The 20,105-nt window shown below is 36.4% G+C and overlaps 1 protein-coding gene and 1 pseudogene across 2 annotated transcripts in view; one reads left to right on the top strand and one right to left on the bottom strand.

The window, feature by feature from the left end:
* LOC134690612 (MAM domain-containing glycosylphosphatidylinositol anchor protein 1-like) overlaps nucleotides 1-20,105 on the bottom strand; it is a 68,850-nt gene that overhangs the window by 33,987 nt on the left and 14,758 nt on the right. The gene's annotated exons all lie outside the window — the stretch shown is intronic.
* On the top strand, nucleotides 8,920-19,800 carry LOC134691549 (uncharacterized; annotated as a pseudogene).

The following is a 20,105-nucleotide window of genomic DNA, read 5'->3' as shown; positions in this document are numbered from 1 at the left end:
TATTTATAGATAAACTTTACACCTAATTCGACGGCTTATAACAAGAGGAACAAAATGTAAGCAGTCAACATGTTCTGCAACGCATATTAGAGGACTTAAATGTCGAAATACGCGTGATAATTAAGAAAAAGCCAATTTTGAATAATGAAATGGATATTTTGAATAATGGAATGGACTGCTGCGACCCTTTAACCCCTGATTGTAGATAAACCTGATACCTCATTTGAAAACTTATTCTGGGAGGGAAAAAATGTATATAGTCAACATGTTCCGCAACGCATATTAGAGGACTTAAATGTCGAAATACGCGTGAAAGTTAAGAAAAAGCCAATTTTGAATAATGAAATGGATATTTTGAATAATGGAATGGACTGCTGCGACCTTTTAGCCCCAAATTATAGATAAACTTTAAACTTATTCGAAAGCTTGTAATGAGAGGAACAAAATGTAAATAGTCAACATGTTCCGCAACGCATATTAGAGGACTTAAATGTCGAAATACGCGTGAAAATTAAGAAATAGCCAATTTTGAATAATGAAATGGATATTTTGAATAATGGAATGGACTGCCGCGAACTTTAACCCATAATTATAGATAAACTTTATACCTCATTCGAAAGCTTATAATAAGAGTAACAAAATGTATATAGACAACATGTTCTGCAACGCATATTAGAGGACTTAAATGTCGAAATAGGCGTGAAAGTTAAGAAATAGCCAATTTTGAATAATGAAATGGATATTTTGAATAATGGAATGGACTGCTGCGTCCCTTTAGTCCCTAATTATAGTTAAACCTTATACCTCATTCGAAAGCTTATAACTAAAGGAACAAAACGTATATAGTCAACATGTTCCGCAATGCATATTAGAGGACTTAAATGTCGAAATACGCGTGAAAATTAAGAAAAAGCCAATTTTGAATAATGAAATGGATATTTTGAATAATGGAATGGACTGCTGCGACCCTTTAACCCCTGATTGTAGATAAACCTAACACCTAATTTGAAAGCTTATTCTAGGAGGAACAAAATGTATATAGTCAACATATTCCGCCATATTAGAGGACTTTAATGTCGAAATACGCGTGAAAGTTAAGAAATAGCCAATTTTGAATAATGAAATGGATATTTTGAATAATGAAATGGATATTTTGAATAATGGAATGGACTGCCGCGACCTTTAGGCCCCTCATTAAAGATAAAGTGTATACCTCATTCGAAAGCTTATAACAACCGGAACAATATGTATATAGTCAACATGTTCCGCAACGCATATTAGAGGACTTAAATGTCGTAATATGCGTGAAAATTAAGAAATAGCCAATTTTGAATAATGAAATGGATATTTTGAATAATGAAATGGATATTTTGAATAATGAAATGGACTGCCGCGAAATTTTAACCCCTAGTTATAGATAAACCTTATACTTCATTCGAAAGCTTATAACAAGAGGAACAAAATGTTAATTTTCAACATGTTCCGCAACGCATATTAGAGGACTTAAATGTCGAAATACGCGTGAAAATTAGGAAATAGCCAATTTTGAATAATGAAATGGATATTTTGAATAATGAAATGGACTGCCGCGAACTTTTAACCCCTAATTATAGATAAACCTTATACTTCATTCGAAAGCTTGTAACACGAAGAACAAAATGTAAATAGTCAACATGTTCCCCAACGCATATTAGAGGACTTAAATGTCGAAATACGCGTGAAAATTAAGAAATAGTCAATTTTGAATAATGAAATTGATATTTTGAATAATGGCATGGACTGCTGCGACCCTTTAGCCCCTAATAAAAGATAAACTTTATACCTCATTCGAAAGCTTATCATAAGCATAACAAAATGTATATAGTCAACATGTTCCGCAACGCATATTAGAGGACTTAAATGTCGAAATAGGAATGAAAGTTAAGAAATAGCCAATTTTGAATAATGAAATGGATATTTTGAATACTGGAATGGACTGCTGCGACCCTTTACCCTTTAATTATAGATAAACATTATACCTCATTCGAAAGCTTATTACGAGAGGAACAAAATGTATATAGTCAACATATTCCGCCATATTAGAGGACTTAAATGTCGAAATACGCGTGAAAGTTAAGAAATAGCCAATTTTGAATAATGAAATGGATATTTTCAATAATGGAATGGACTGCTGCGACCCTTTGGCCTCTAATTATAGATAAACTTTATACCTCATTCGAAAGCTTATAACGAGCGTGCCAAAACGTATATAGTCAACATGTTCCGCAATGCATATTAGAGGACTTAAATGTCGAAATACGCGTGAAAATTAAGAAATAGCCAATTTTGAATAATGAAATGGATATTTTGGATAATGGAATGGACTCCCGGGACCTTTTAGTCCCTAATTATAGATAAACTTTATATCTCATTTGAAAGCTTATAACAAGAGGAACAAAATGTATATAGTCAACATGTTCCGCAACGCATATAAGAGGACTTAAATGTCGAAATACGCGTGAAAGTTAAGAAATAGCCAATTTTGAATAATGAAATGGATATTTTGAATAATGGAATGGACTGCTGCGACCCTTTAGCCCCTAATTATAGATAAACTTTATACCTCATTCGAAAGCTTATAATAAGAGGAACAAAATGTTTATTGTCAACATATTCCGCAACGCATATTAGAGGACTTAAATGTCGAAATAGGCGTGAAAGTTAAGGAATAGCCAATTTTGAATAATGAAATGGATATTTTGAATAATGGAATGGACTGCCGCGACCTTTTAACCCCTAATTATATATAAACTTTACACCTCATTCGAAAGCTTATAACAAGAGGAACAAAATGTATATAGTCAACATGTTCCGCAACGCATATTAGAGGACTTAAATGTCGAAATACGCGTGAAAGTTAAGAAATAGCCAGTTTTGATTAATGAAATGGATATTTTGAATAATGGAATGGACTGCTGCGACCCTTTAGCCTCTAATTATAGATAAACTTTGAACCTCATTCGAAAGCTTATTTCGAGAGGAACAAAATGTATATAGTCAACAAGTTCCGCAACGCAAAGTTGTTTTTCATGCTCCAGATGACTTACGACAACAGGGGCCATCTTGATAGCGGTGTTTGTTGGTATTGTACTGGCGAACAAGATCGTCCAGGACATCGATATAGGTGCGTGTGGAGTTGGCTGAAAAGTTTCGAACGTTTGACAATATTTGAATTATCTTCGTTCCCGCTGGAGTAAATATCGATACCTTGCTTTTGAAGCAGCTGATTTACGTGTTTATTGTAAAATTTTTGCCTTTGTCTGTCGATAGCTTCTTGGGCACACCGCTTGGAATGCATTCCGCACCGTCAACCCTTCTTTTTCTTGAGTGGTATAATCCAGCCATATTTGGAAAATACATCGATAATGCTCAGGATAAATTCATTTCCCTTGTCCCTGGAAAAGTCACTCATATCAAAAAGGTCACCCGCCTAGGTCTCATCCACACCACCCACCGCTACACAGCGTTTATGAAACTAGCGTCGAACTGGTTTGTGAACCCCTCAGCTATCTCATCGGTCCAGCGAACATTTTTTTTTTAAATCCAGAACGAATCAAACTTTGGTACTGATGATGGGTCCGACGATGCTGCAGTCCAAGTGTTAAGCGATGCTACATTGTAGCATAGCTTCGTGAACGATGGAGTTGTGTGCGGATGAATCATTGTACTGGGCAAAACAAAGATCGTGGTGATATGCTGCCTCGTCAACTTGATAAATGGGTTTTGACCAAGCCTTCAGGGTGTCGCCGGGAAGTTGTCGCTTTCTAAGTTAAGTCCCTGGCCTGGTGAAGTTGTGTCCGGGTAGATGCATTTCCATGGGTAATCGGTTGATTAGATTGTTCATGAACCCTGTACACGTTGTAGCAACAAACTGAGACATCTTGGCATCGCACACCTTGCAGTTGCTGACCTTTCACCGTCGCCCGTTGCTTGTCATTACCTCGCTGGTGTTACCTGTGTCTGTCTTCCTACGACTTTCACACAGAAAATCGTCGCTATTTTATTTTAATAAATGAACATTAAGGACATTTCATTGAGTGCCAACGCTCACACGAGGAGTAATCACTACCTCCTACTTCAGTGATCGATAAGACGGTCGATCATTGGGAAGTCGGACTGTGGTAAGACGACGCAGCTAAACAACCTATTCCTGTGCGATGGATGGCTCCGACTACAATCAATTGTTCGTCTTCGGATAATCCATTCACCAACCTATCTACCAGCTGTTGGAGCAAGCGCTGGAATAAAGCTTCCCCAAAGAAGATATCCGAGACCTCATACAGTGCAGGGCAAGTCACCATTCTCGTTGATCGATGTGGTCAACACCTTACTACCATCACAACACCCGAGTATCGACACTTTTTTCTTCGAGCAAGAAAGTGATGTACTAGACCCCCGAGAACTTGATCCCAGCCGCAAGAACCTCATGGTAAACCTCATATGGTGTTCTACGATGTTGAGAAAACAGAACACGTGTGAAGACAACGACGATTGTTTCTACCTGTGCCAGAACTACTTCACACTGCCCACCCAGTCGATCCGGGAGAATGCCTACTTCTCCTGCATCTTCCAGCAGAACGCTGAGAAAATCGACCACATCCGACGCAATCACTGCAACGATCTCACCAAGAAACAGTTTGACGCTCTGTGTAAGCATTGCTGGTCCAAGGCAAATGGAAAATATCGATGCAAATTAAATGAGTGCTATGCGGTATAAGATAAAGAATGGATCAGCTCGAATATTTCTTTAGGTATAAAGAATATCTGAACACAGTTCGAATGACCCTGCAAATACAATTTTGAGTGGATTCCAGTCGATATGAGGAGCATAGTTGAAAATGCGGTTGCGTGATTCTTCACCCGATCTAAAGCGGTGGAGGTAATTTCAACGCAAGGACCTCCACCATTATGGTAAGGTGGAGCAATTTTCTCAATCCCAATGCCCTGCCAAGACGATTTGAGGCCATCAGTGCACATACCCATGACACGTGAATCTACCGAAGAAAAGGGATCCGTATCAGCTGTGTAATACCTTCACGTGCAACTCATAATTTAGGGCGTTCACACAAACGCTTAGGGTCGTGCAACAGCATTCGATCTATTAGATAAATGACGTAAGTTACAAGACACCAAACGGAAGATTCAAGCCAGTTATATGCAGCATCGTCTCGACAAGACTGAACTTAGCTGGGTCCTTTAAAAGGTGTTCAAGCCTGTGGTTGGGGCTCGGCGAGAGGCAGCTTCACAGATCATCGAAAATATGGCAGACCTTCCTGCAACAGTGCCAGCCAGCCATCCCTTCACCACCGCCAGAGTTTGCCGACCCACTACTCATTACACGACATACAGACACCGTCCTCTGAGCTCGAACACAGCAGCATTTGCAGCTCAGTATGCCGACGTTGGTATCTTCATCGGAAGCTCACTAGTTACTTTTGACGGCGATAATGTTTTTATGGATAGAGTGAAGTACAAAGGAACCCTTGGCTTCTGGGAAGTCATATTAAAAAAGAAACCATAATCGTTCGAGCTCGACGACCCTGACGACTATGCAGAGATCCTTAAAAGTTCCGGTACTATGTACAAAGGAAATTCCATCCTTGCCAGAACCCCGAAGGCGAATAAGAAGTACATGTGGAAGGGAATCGTGTCCCACATCTACCAGAAGTATTAGTTTGGCATTGAGCTGCAAACCGTGCTTTTTTTCCACTTCAAGCAACTTCTCGATCGCTTGGAACTGTGTGCTGCAGCTTACCGAGCAGGAAATAATGGTGTGCGCAACGAAATTGTATCGATTTTCCATGCTATGAAAAAGGGTAGACATATCAGCATCGAAGAATATATGGCGCTTCATCATAGCATCCTATAAGTAAAGGTTGCAAATCAAGAAATGTTACGCCTGAAAGTACGCAATACTTCATCTGCCACCAAAACCACAGGAAGTAAGGCCGTGAGTGCAAACACCAATGCAGCCTTTAAAGGTGTTGCAAAAGGGGCCCCAAAGCCGTCGACTACGTGGTTGATAAAGTTACCCGCCCCCGAAACCGCAGAATGTCCACTCAACAGTCCAGTGTTCAACGCAGCAAACCGCAGCAAACCAAGTTGAACAACCTGATCTCCGGTTCAGGCATTGGTACCATCCACGACTTCGTGCAGCGCTTTAACGCTTTAAATAAATACATAATGTCAAACATCATTATAACCACCGAAGGGTTGGTCTTCGACGAAAGTCTCCAAGAATATCAGGTTCACGAATATGAACCTCAAGCTGGTGCCAACCTGAATAATCCAGGTGAGATCCGAATCAACATCGAAACCCAAGACTTGTTCCTCCATCCCGCTGAAAATTATCTCTTGGTAGAGGGGTGACTGTACAATAACGACGGTAGTGCATCTGCTTATGCAGATCTAGTGCCTCTCATTCTTAATGGGATCATGTATCTCTTTAAGACCATCAGTTACAATAAATGCAAGCTCTCGAGCTAGCTGATCGAACATCCCAGTCGTTGCCATCATCATGCTGGGAATTTCTCCAAATTCCAAGGATTCAACTAGCTGTGGTACAACGAACCATCTACCGAAGCCGAGGCCGAAAACATAGGGTTTGCAGCAGGACATGGGTATATTATCAACAAGCCCGCAAACAAAGGATCGTTTTCATTCAACATACATCCGAGACACATTTTCTGCTTTGCAGACGATTACAACAAGATTGTGCATGTATCAAGCACGAATTGTCACTCGTACGCGACTCGGACGACAATGCCATCCTGCTACTGCCGTCAACGACGTGGCGAAAATCAACCTGAGTAAGATCTCTTGGTTTGTTCCTCATGTCCTTCCCTTCCTTCCGATGAAAACAAAACTGCAGTTGTACAAGACCATCCAGAGAAAGAGTAAGATCGATTGTGGTTTCCGAAGACGACAGTGTGATTCTACAAGTGTTACCCCAAACTTACAGTTCCACTGGCGTTTGTCTGCTAAGAGCGGTCGGGAAAAACCGAGATATATCATCGTAGTACGATCAGACTCAAAATGCAATCGTGTTCGACCACTGCCAGTAGCAAACTATCTACGTCACTCTCATCGCAGAACGCTACCTGGCGGTAGACTTCAATGCGAGTTTCACCCTCAGAGCAACGATGACTCTCGCCAGACTCTATCAACGTTGTCAATAGCATCAACACATCTTGGGATTCAAATGGCAGATTTACACGTTCGGTTTGATCACAAACGGCTATACAAGACGGGGAGCTCATTGTAAATATCATCAGAATCAACAGCATAGTGATAGGAATAGTGATATTAGTGCGGCAGCTACACGTATATTTTAGACGATTTGTACACATCCTGCTACAAGCATGACATTTGGCATAGACCTTCCTCAACTATTACTCTTTCATTTCAGAAACGGAGACATCTGCAAAAAATGTCTCACCTCCGGTAAAATCAAAAATTGCGGTTATCATACTTAAATCCGCCCTTTATCGAAGGCTAATATGTGAAAAGGTATTATTATCATGCTACTAACATAATATTAAGTACCAACCTTTGTTATCTACTACCTTTGGCTATATGATAGAGATTAATTGTCTTCAAAAACCCTACTTCTGGTATAGTACAACATGGCGCACATACTACTAGAATAAGCTTATTTTTAGGGAGGGTAAATAAAATGTGTTTTAATGTATTGCTACTATCATTACATTGTGCAGCAAACCTTTCTTTTGTGTCTCTCGTGGATACAATGTATAAGACATATCTCTTTAAAAACATTACTTCCGGTAATATCCAAAATTGCGGACATAGAAATATCTATTTTCTATTTCAACATTCAACTTTTTTCAAAATAAAAAGAAAACGCTTTTGTTGTGGGTTTTGTTGCTTGTCATTAAACTTTGTTTTCTAGTTCTCCACTAAATTATTCTGATCTAAATTTTTAAATAACACTTCCGTTAAAAAAAAAAACAAACATGTTGACTATATACATTTTGTTCCTCTCGTTACAAGCTTTCGAATTAGGTATAAAGTTTATCTATAATTAGGGGCTGAAGGGACCTTTTAGCCCCTACTTATAGATAAACTATATCCCTCATTCAAAATGCTTATAACAAGAGGAATAAAATATATATAGTCAACATGTTCCGCAACGCATATTAGAGGACTTAAATGTCGAAATACGCGTGAAAATTAAGAAATAGCCAATTTTGAATAATGAAATGGATATTTTGAATAATGGAATGGACTGCTGCGACCCTTTAGCCCCTAATTATAGTACAATGATTCATCCGCACACAACTCCATCGTTCACGAAGCTATGCTACAATGTAGCCTCGCTTAACACTTGGACTGCAGCATCGTCGGACCCATCATCAGTATCAAAGTTTGATTCGTTCTGGATTTAAAAAAAAAATGTTCGCTGGACCGATGAGCTAGCTGAGGGGTTCACAAACCAGTTCGACGCTAGTTTCATAAACGCTGTGTAGCGGTGGGTGGTGTGGATGAGACCTAGGCGGGCGACCTTTTTGATATGAGTGACTTTTCCAGGGACAAGGGAAATGAATTTATCCTGAGCATTATCGATGTATTTTCCAAATATGGCTGGATTATACCACTCAAGAAAAAGAAGGGTTGACGGTGCGGAATGCATTCCAAGCGGTGTGCCCAAGAAGCTATCGACAGACAAAGGCAAAAATTTTACAACAAACACGTAAATCAGCTGCTTCAAAAGCAAGGTATCGATATTTACTCCAGCGGGAACGAAGAGAATTCAAGTATTGTCAAACGTTCGAAACTTTTCAGCCAACTCCACACGCACCTATATCGATGTCCTGGACGATCTTGTTCGCCAGTACAATACCAACAAACACCGCTATCAAGATGGCCCCTGTTGTCGTAAGTCATAAGGAGCATGAAAAACAATTTGTATTGGAACTTTTCCCTCCCATTCAACCACCGCGAATTTCCGAAGAAAAAAGGTTCTTTCGAGAAGGGATACACCCCCGCTGGACCGAGGAAGTATTCACCATTACCCTAGTTTTGTCATATGTCCAATTGGCCTTCTACGATCTTTTTATCCATCTTCTCAAGGGTTTCAACAAAGTCCGTGGCCGCGGTGAAAATCTAGTTTCCCGAGTGAAAGTATCCCTCGTTCTCGTCATCCGCCTTACCTGTTGGATTAATATTTACAAAGGTACATACAGTGCATGATCACATTGTTTTGCCCCTTAAAACGCCCAATCGTCGTTAACTTCCATCCGTGACATCAGAGAGACCCCAAGGGAGGTATGCACGTCCATGCCAATAAGCGGGGTCATGTTCTATGTAGTAAATAAATCTTTAAACGTTTTTTTTCGGCGAATGTACCTCAATTTTATCCGCAATGGCTTTCCTATCTTCTAATATCTTTTCCTGTACCTTCTTCAGCAGTCGATCAGCCTGCTAACCCCTTTCAACCCAAGTTGTTTTGCCTGGGTGACAATCTCCTCGTGTAGGGTTTGGGACGACGATGAATTTTAAGATTTGTCTTCGTTTCTATCAACTCTCAACCAACTGATATTTCCTCAACCGGGATTACCCTCGAAGGTGGTTCATTTTGGCTATATTTGACGTTTTCAACTACTAACTCCATGTTCACTATTGGATCAATGTCTTTATCATAACAAAAAAAATCAATTTAGGTCACCCCAAAACCACCATTCCCAATTTACTGTTTTTAGACCCAGTTTTCGGGCCTACAAAACATATATATTCGAACACTTTCAATCCTACAATCCTTATAAAAAATAAGAAAGTCGAGAAACGTACGCGGTGCGTCATGATTTTTCATCCCATAGCTCACAATTTGCACAGCTCCATCGGTTCTCTCTTTGCCAAGACGGTAGTCAGTTGCTTATTTAATCTCTCATATCCCCATGCGTGAATAGTTTCCGCTTTCCAGCAGAAGGTTATAATTTTGCAGGCCTTTACTTCGTGTCGAAGTATTTAATGTTTTTGACAATCAAAGTTGAGTCCTGCCCTACTTTTCGCAATTTGATAATTACCTCATCATTGCAGCGCTGTTCTCGATTGGCCTTAACAGCGGCCAGTTTTTTTCCCAGAATTTCGACCTCTTGCGCCGTATTCTATCTCTGACCAGACATATTTGTAATCTTAAAGTCCATTGTATATTATATCTGTGAATTTCTATTTTTGTGTGTGTGTGTGTTTATTTCATCCACAAAGAAAACGTTTCCCTCGACTCCAACCTCAAAATGGGTGTGTGGTAGAACTCTCATAATCATGCTAATGTTCATCTCTTAATAAGCCTTCAATTGAGGTATAAGGTATTAAGGACCTGGGGTCAACGGGTCACAACAGTCCATTCTGTAAGACAAGTGTTCTGTAATTCAAAATATGCATTTCATTATTCAAAATTGGCCATTTTTTTTATTTTCATGCGTATTTTGGCATTTAGGTCCTCCGTAACCCCTCTAATGGTCATTGCGGCACATATCATTTATACTCAAGTTATTCCTCTATCAATACGCTTTAATTTGGTGTATAAAATTTGCCTTTGTTAGGGACTGAAGGGATGCAGTAGTCCATTCCATTAATCAAAATAAGCTATTTCTTAATGTTCAAGCGTATTTCGATATTTAGGTCGTTCGTTACTTCTCTAATATGCGTTGCTGAACTTGTTGACTATATACATTTTGTTCCTCTCGAAATAAGCTTTCGAATGAGGTACAAAGTGTATCTATAATTAGAGGCTATAGGGTCGCAGCAGTCCATTCCATTATTCAAAATATCCATTTCATTAATCAAAATTGCCTATTTCTTAACTTTCACGCGTATTTCGACATTTAAGTCCTCTAATATGCGTTGCAGAACGTGTTGACTATATACATTTTGTTCCTCTCGTTACAAGCTTTCGAATAAGGTATAAAGTTAACTATAATTAGGGGCTTAAAGGTCGCAGCAGTCCATTCCATTATTCAAAATATCCATTTCATTATTCAAAATTGGCTATTTCTTAATTTTCACGCGCATTTCGACATTTAAGTCCTCTAATATGCGTTGCGGAACATGTTGACTATAAACATTTTGTTACACTCATTATAAGCTTTCGAATGAGGTATAAAGTTTATCTATAATTAGGGGCTAAAGGGTCACAGCAGTCCATTCCATTATTGAAAATATTTATTTCATTATTCAAAATTGGCTATTTCTTAACTTTCACGCGTATTTCGACATTTAAGTCCTCTAATATGCGTTGCGGAACATGTTGACTATGAACATTTTTTTACACTCATTATAAGCTTTCGAATGAGGTATAAAGTTTATCTATAATTAGGGGCTAAAGCGTCACAGCAGTCCATTCCATTATTGAAAATATTTATTTCATTATTCAAAATTGGCTATTTCTTAACTTTCACGCGTATTTCGACATTTAAGTCCTTTAATATGCGTTGCGGAACATGTTGACTATATACATTTTGTTTCTCTTGTTATAAGCTTTCGAATGAGGTATAAAGTTGACTATAATTAGGGGTTTAAAAGTTTGCGGCAGTCCATTCCATTATTCAAAATATCCATTTCATTATTCAAAATTGGCTATTTCTTAATTTTCACGCGTATTTCGACATTTAAGTCCTCTAATATGCGTTGCGGAACATGTTGACTATAAACATTTTTTTACACTCATTATAAGCTTTCGAATGAGGTATAAAGTTTATCTATAATTAGGGGCTAAAGGGTCACAGCAGTCCATTCCATTATTGAAAATATTTATTTCATTATTCAAAATTGGCTATTTCTTAACTTTCACGCGTATTTCGACATTTAAGTCCTCTAATATGCGTTGCGGAACATGTTGACTATATACATTTTGTTTCTCTTGTTATAAGCTTTCGAATGAGGTATAAAGTTTATCTATAATTAAGGGTTAAAAGGTCGCGGCAGTCCATTCCATTATTCAAAATATCCATTTCATTATTCAAAATTTGCTATTTTGTAATTTTCACGCGTATTTCGACATTTAAGTCCTGTAATATGCGTTGTGGAACATGTTGACTATATACATTTTGTTCCTCTTGTTATAAGCTTTCGAATGAGGTATAAAGTTTATCTATAATTAGGGGCTAAAGGGTCGCAGCAGTCCATTCCATTATTCAAAATATCCATTTCATTATTCAAAATTGGCTATTTCTTAACTTTCACGCGTATTTCGACATTTAAGTCCTATAATATGCGTTGCGGAACATGTTGACTATAAACATTTTGTTCCTCTCGTTATAAGCTTTCGAATGAGGTATAAAGTTTGTCTATAATTAGGGGCTAAAAGGTCGCAGCAGTCCATTCCATTATTCAAAATATCCATTTCATTATTCAAAATCGGCTATTTCTTAGTTTTCACGCGTATTTCGACATTTAAGTCCTCTTATATGCGTTGCAGAACATGTTGACTATATACATTTTGTTCCTCTTGTTATAAGCTTTCGAATGAGGTATAAAGTTTATCTATAATTAGGGGCTAAAGGGTCGCAGCAGTCCATTCCATTATTCAAAATATCCATTTCATTATTCAAAATTGGCTATTTCTTAACTTTCACGCGTATTTTGACATTTAAGTCCTATAATATGCGTTGCGGAACATGTTGACTATATACATTTTGTTCCTCTCGTTTTAAGCTTTCGAATGAGATATAAAGTTTGTCTATAATTAGGGGCTAAAGGGTCGCAGCAGTCCATTCCATTATTCAAAATATCCATTTCATTATTCAAAATCGGCTATTTCTTAGTTTTCACGCGTATTTCGACATTTAAGTCCTCTAATATGCGTTGCGGAACATGTTGACTATATACATTTTGTTCCTCTCGTTACAAGCTTTCGAATAAGGTATAAAGTTAACTATAATTAGGGGCTTAAAGGTCGCAGCAGTCCATTCCATTATTCAAAATATCCATTTCATTATTCAAAATTGGCTATTTCTTAATTTTCACGCGTATTTCGACATTTAAGTCCTCTAATATGCGTTGCGGAACATGTTGACTATAAACATTTTGTTACACTCATTATAAGCTTTCGAATGAGGTATAAAGTTTATCAATAATTAGGGGCTAAAGGGTCGCAGCAGTCCATTCCATTATTGAAAATATTTATTTCATTATTCAAAATTGGCTATTTCTTAACTTTCACGCGTATTTCGACATTTAAGTCCTCTAATATGCGTTGCGGAACATGTTGACTATATACATTTTGTTTCTCTTGTTATAAGCTTTCGAATGAGGTATAAGGTTTATCTATAATTATGGGTTAAAAGTTTGCGGCAGTCCATTCCATTATTCAAAATATCCATTTCATTATTCAAATTGGCTATTTCTTAACTTTCACGCGTATTTCGACATTTAAGTCCTCTAATATGCGTTGCGGAACATGTTGACTATCTACATTTTGTTCCTTTCGAAATAAGCTTTCAAATGAGGTATAAGGTTTATCTAAAATCAGGGGTTAAAGGGTCACAGCACTCCATTCCATTATTCAAAATATCCATTTCATTATTCAAAATTGGCTATTTCTTAACTTTCACGCGTATTTCGACATTTAAGTCCTCTAATATGCGTTGCGGAACATGTTGACTATATACATTTTGTTCCTCTTGTAATGAGCTTTCGAATGAGGTATAAAGTTTATCTATAATTAAGGGCTAAAGGGTCGCAGCAGTCCATTCCATTATTCAAAATATCCATTTCATTATTCAAAATTGGCTATTTCTTAACTTTCACGCGTATTTCGACATGTAAGTCCTCTAATATGCGTTGCGGAACATGTTGACTATCTACATTTTGTTCCTTTCGAAATAAGCTTTCAAATGAGGTATAAGGTTTATCTACAATCAGGGGTTAAAGGGTCGCAGCACTCCATTCCATTATTCAAAATATCCATTTTATTATTCAAAATTGGCTATTTCTTAACTTTCACGCGTATTTCGACATTTAAGTCCTCTAATATGCGTTGCGGAACATGTTGACTATATACATTTTGTTCCTCTTGTAATGAGCTTTCGAATGAGGTATAAAGTTTATCTATAATTAAGGGCTAAAGGGTCGCAGCAGTCCATTCCATTATTCAAAATATCCATTTCATTATTCAAAATTGGCTATTTCTTAATTTTCACGCGTATTTCGACATTTAAGTCCTCTAATATGCGTTGCGGAACATGTTGACTATATACATTTTGTTCCTCTCGTTACAAGCTTTCGAATTAGGTATAAAGTTTATCTATAATTAGGGGCTAAAAGTTCGCGGCAGTCCATTCCATTATTCAAAATATCCATTTCATTATTCAAAATTGGCTATTTCTTAATTTTCACGCGTATTTCGACATTTAAGTCCTCTAATATGCGTTGCGGAACATGTTGAATATATCCATTTTGTTCCTCTCGTTACAAGCTTTCGAATTAGGTATAAAGTTTATCTATAATTAGGGGCTAAAAGTTCGCGGCAGTCCATTCCATTATTCAAAATATCCATTTCATTATTCAAAATTGGCTATTTCTTAATTTTCACGCGTATTTCGACATTTAAGTCCTCTAATATGCGTTGCGGAACATGTTGACTATATACATTTTGTTCCTCTCGTTACAAGCTTTCGAATTAGGTATAAAGTTTATCTATAATTAGGGGCTAAAAGTTCGCGGCAGTCCATTCCATTATTCAAAATATCCATTTCATTATTCAAAATTGGCTATTTCTTAATTTTCACGCGTATTTCGACATTTAAGTCCTCTAATATGCGTTGCGAAACATGTTGACTATATACATTTTGTTCCTCTCGTTACAAGCTTTCGAATTAGGTATAAAGTTTATCTATAATTAGGGGCTAAAAGTTCGCGGCAGTCCATTCCATTATTCAAAATATCCATTTCATTATTCAAAATTGGCTATTTCTTAATTTTCACGCGTATTTCGACATTTAAGTCCTCTAATATGCGTTGCGGAACATGTTGACTATATACATTTTGTTCCTCTCGTTACAAGCTTTCGAATTAGGTATAAAGTTTATCTATAATTAGGGGCTAAAAGTTCGCGGCAGTCCATTCCATTATTCAAAATATCCATTTCATTATTCAAAATTGGCTATTTCTTAATTTTCACGCGTATTTCGACATTTAAGTCCTCTAATATGCGTTGCGGAACATGTTGACTATATACATTTTGTTCCTCTCGTTACAAGCTTTCGAATTAGGTATAAAGTTTATCTATAATTAGGGGCTAAAAGTTCGCGGCAGTCCATTCCATTATTCAAAATATCCATTTCATTATTCAAAATTGGCTATTTCTTAATTTTCACGCGTATTTCGACATTTAAGTCCTCTAATATGCGTTGCGGAACATGTTGACTATATACGTTTTGTTCCTTTCGAAATAAGTTTTCAAATGAGGTATAAAGTTTATCTATAATTAGGGGCTAAAGGGTCGCAGCAGTCCATTCCATTATTCAAAATATCCATTTCATTATTCAAAATTGGCTATTTCTTAACTTTCACGCGTATTTCGACATTTAAGTCCTCTAATATGCGTTGCGGAACATGTTGACTATATACATTTTGTTTCTCTTGTTATAAGCTTTCGAATGAGGTATAAAGTTAACTATAATTAGGGGTTTAAAAGTTTGCGGCAGTCCATTCCATTATTCAAAATATCCATTTCATTATTCAAAATTGGCTATTTCTTAATTTTCACGCGTATTTCGACATTTAAGTCCTCTAATATGCGTTGCGGAACATGTTGACTATAAACATTTTTTTACACTCATTATAAGCTTTCGAATGAGGTATAAAGTTTATCTATAATTAGGGACTAAAGGGTCGCAGCAGTCCATTCCATTATTCAAAATATCCATTTCATTATTCAAAATTGGCTAACATGTTTAACCCCGTCGAATTATTTATGTATGTGTCTGTCCCGAGTCAGGAGTCTGTTATTTAGTGGTTGTCGTTTGTCTATGTGTTACATATTTGTTTTTCGTTCATTTTTTAAAATAAATAAGGCCGTTAGTTGTCTTGTTTAAATTGTTTTACATTGTCTTATTGGGACCTTTTATAGCTGACTATGCGGTATGGGCTTTGCTCATTGTTGTAGGCTGTACGGTGAGCTATAGTTGTTGATGTCTGTGTCATTTTGGTCTTTTGTGGATGGTCGTCTCATTGACAATAATACCACATCTTCTTTTTTATATTTCCTCATTTTTATGCATATTGTGGCATTTAGGTCGTCCGTAAACCCTCTTATAGTCATTGCGAATCAAAATATAGCTATAGTGTCACGGTCAAATTTTTTTAATATTTTTTTCACTATTCACCGCTTCAAATTGAATAATGAAACATAAACCATTTCATTATTCATTATTCATTTTTCAATATTGAATAGTGAATAATGGACTATTTCATTATTCATTATTGAATAATGAATAATGAACTATGAATAATGGACGTACTTCAGCCCGGTATTAATGAGCAAATATGAAGAAAAACCAATATATTTTTTTATGTAATTCCAAAAAAACAAAAAAATGTGTGTTTACTGTCAGATGCTGAAAAAAATAGGGTAGGTAGGGATTTTTTTCAGGGATTTTTTTTTTGCCTAACACAGCAACAAACAACAACCACTGAATTACAGGACTCCTGACTTGTATATGTTTTCTAATGATACATGTATTTTCTAATTTTATATGTAGAACATTGAAAGGCTATCACATCTTTGATTAAGTGTGCATCCTGTTACCATACACAGAAAGTTAGCAGAATGGCAAAAGTTTCTGGACAAAACCATACTAAGCATAAAAGAAGAATTGGAAAAAGGTTGTCATCAGAAATATCAACTTATTGGGGACAACTGGGATAAAAATATACTTCCTTCTTACAGGACATCTGATACGAAAACACTTTCTGTACATTTGTTCAATATTTATGCAATAGTAGACAGAGTTCAGCCAGTGCCTTTGGTAAGGGAAGAATGTGTACATCAAGATCTGCCAGTAATAGATTTTCTACCATCTATTGAAGACCAAACGAAGCTGCGGAAGGAGTTGAATTTTATTATCTCAACATCTATTGTCAATTGCCACCCACATATATGCAAAAGATGTTCCATAATATTCTCCCAAAACACTTGGAGCACCGATATACAGAATATGCAGGAGTTAAGACTAGACAAGTATGTTAAAGGAAATTTTTCTGTTTTGTTTTTAAAAGCATCTGTAAATCTGGTTAAAGTTTTTTGGTGAGGTTTTAATGATGGATTTGTAGCAACAGCAAGTAAGACTTTATTAAAAAAGAAGATGTTTTGTGATTGCCAATGAGATAACTCTTCCCAAGAGACCACATGACACAGAAATTACAACTATTGTTCACTGTACGGCCTTCAACAATGAGCAAAACACATACCACATACTATGTGGTACAAAGTCAGCTTTAAAAGGCCCTTTAATGACAATTCAAACGATATAACTGACAACAGTATATTTAGCTGCGATTTATTATTATATCTTTTTTAATAGTATGCCATATTCAAATTCAAATTATTTTATTGATTTAAAATCCAACAAGATTGATTGACCTGATAGTGCATGGTGTCCAGTGCATTTATAAAACAGGGGATGTTTTGGTCTTTATTTAAGACTTTTTTCAAAATTGTTTTCCATTTGCAATATGTTTACAAAAATGTATCCAATTAGAAGGGTTTTTTTTTATTTGAAGTTTTATAAGTTATACTTCTTGTACCTTCTCGTTTTAGTTTCCATTTGGACTGTATGACTGTAATGAAAATAAAACCCCTGAGTTGATAAAATTGACGAAAGAACTCTCACAGCAATATGTTCCATGTGCAAACGGAGAAATTGTAGAACCAGTTTTCTTCGGAGGTCAGTATTTTATATCCAATGTACTAATAAACTGATATTAAGAGTTCAATGTATTGTAATAATACAACTGTCCTACATGTAATAAATAAGAAAATGATGATAAATGTACATCAATTTCATGTAACATTAATTTATCACATTGAATTTGTTTTATTTTTGGATTTAAATACTGTTTTATTAACCGGAAATGCAGCAACAGAACAAAGTTCACATAATGTGCTGATAACCTATAGAATTATATCATTATACCATGTGTTGCTCTTTATGTGTTTTTGCTTCCTTAAACAATAAGTGGATGACAATCTGAAGGTTATAAACGTGGCTTTTAATATGATATTCAAGCAATGCATGTACAACTTTGAGGCAAAAAAATTTAGTAATTAGATTGTTAGTGGTACACTTGTAGCCTATTCTTAATTTAAATGATATTGTTCTGAAGAGCTTGAAGAACCATATTTTATTTATTTATTAGGAGACAAACTTACTGATGAGCGAATGCAATCTGCTCAAAATGCAATGGCAAATGGTCATACTGCTATGGAAAGACTTGAAGGCTTCATTTAAAAAATTGAAGGTTTTCACAGATTGATGAACTTTTTGCAGGTACGGTTACATTTGTATCTATGTGAGGTCACTTTTATATCAGGCGTCATCTCCGTTAAAGCAAGTTAAAAAAACAACAACAAAAAACAACTCTGACTTGGTACATGGCTAACAATAAACTTGTAATTTTGGATGCACCTCCCCCCCCCCCCCCCCCCAAAAAAAAAAACTCTTACATTCTTTCAATCTTATTAAAATAAGTTCTCATCACTTGCTCCTCGATTTGTTTTATGTCGCCTTTAAAAAAAAATCGAGGAGCAAGTGATGAGAACTTATTTTAATAAGATTGCCATTCTTCTTACCCCTACATGTATATGCTTCATGAGAGACTGATCCATTTCAAAAGCTTTTATTCAAAACTTAGGGGGATCCCAAGAGGGAGGTCAGTAAGTGGCCGCTCTTACGGCACTGTAAAAGCACAAATGACACAGTACTCGTGAAGCAGCATAATCAAGATAAATTTAATTGGTATCACTATGCATTGTCCTGTTTAATTTGTAGGGGGGTACACTAAGCATATCATGCATTTTTATCATTGCTATAGTATTTATATGATTCTAAGACATATTTTTCATGTTTCTCTCCTTTATTCTCCAATGCATATAATTTGTTTTATATTATCTTCAAACATTTTTATATTATTCATTGTCTGAATATTTTTTCTTGTAGGCAATCCACAAAATGACCTACTCCACAGAGAGTGTTGCGGATAAGTGCACTGTATACTACTACTATAACTTACTTAATATGAGAAATGTAAAGGGGAAAGTTTGCAATTCATATCGTGCTTACAAAATGTTGTATTATGCCATTCATGATGCAATAATTATGAACATGTTTTTGCGTCATTTGAATTTGGAGGATATTGATCAGGAGATAAAAATACCATTTGCCACTATGAACAAGGAGGAAAAACTATCTTGGTTATATGATGTCAGCAACTCGATAGTAGAAGAATGTTTTTTTATGGTCAATCAGATATTTTTATAAAATGTAAAGATGTAGTAGGAGATCCAGAACATCCTGACAACTACTGGGTATCAACCTTGGAAGATGGACGTGTAAAGGGTCACTTCTGTGAGAAGACATACGCATATACAGGGTATTTGAGATCACATGAAGCTAAATGTCACAATGTCAAAATTGGAATGTCAAAGAAAACTAAAAAAGAAAAAAGAAAGATGAACTGCAGAATCATATTGTAATGATTTTCAAACTTATTCTGTTACACAAGAATCTAGACACTGCAGTAGATATGGGAGATGGAGAACGAGTTGTACGTTCAGCTAAATATGAACTGCCAATATATAATCTTACAAACAAAACAAAATATCTAATTGGTTCTGTCCATCTTACTTCTCTAACTTCAGGTTTGTTACCTGCAGACCAATCAGAAAGATTAATTTCCAATAGATTTGTTAATCTGCAAGGTGGGTCAAACAACAACATAAGCCTGGATGAATATCTAGAGATGCTGAACAGGGACACTAAAGTGACATGTTCAGCACATCAGACAAAGGAGAGTATTCTTCAACACTCCAAAGAATATCCGCACTT

This window comes from Mytilus trossulus, chromosome 11 (genome assembly GCF_036588685.1).
Source record: "Mytilus trossulus isolate FHL-02 chromosome 11, PNRI_Mtr1.1.1.hap1, whole genome shotgun sequence".
Lineage (NCBI taxonomy): Eukaryota > Metazoa > Mollusca > Bivalvia > Mytilida > Mytilidae > Mytilus > Mytilus trossulus.
Note: the sequence above shows the minus strand (reverse complement) of the source record. Positions and strands in the feature narration are given on the sequence as shown.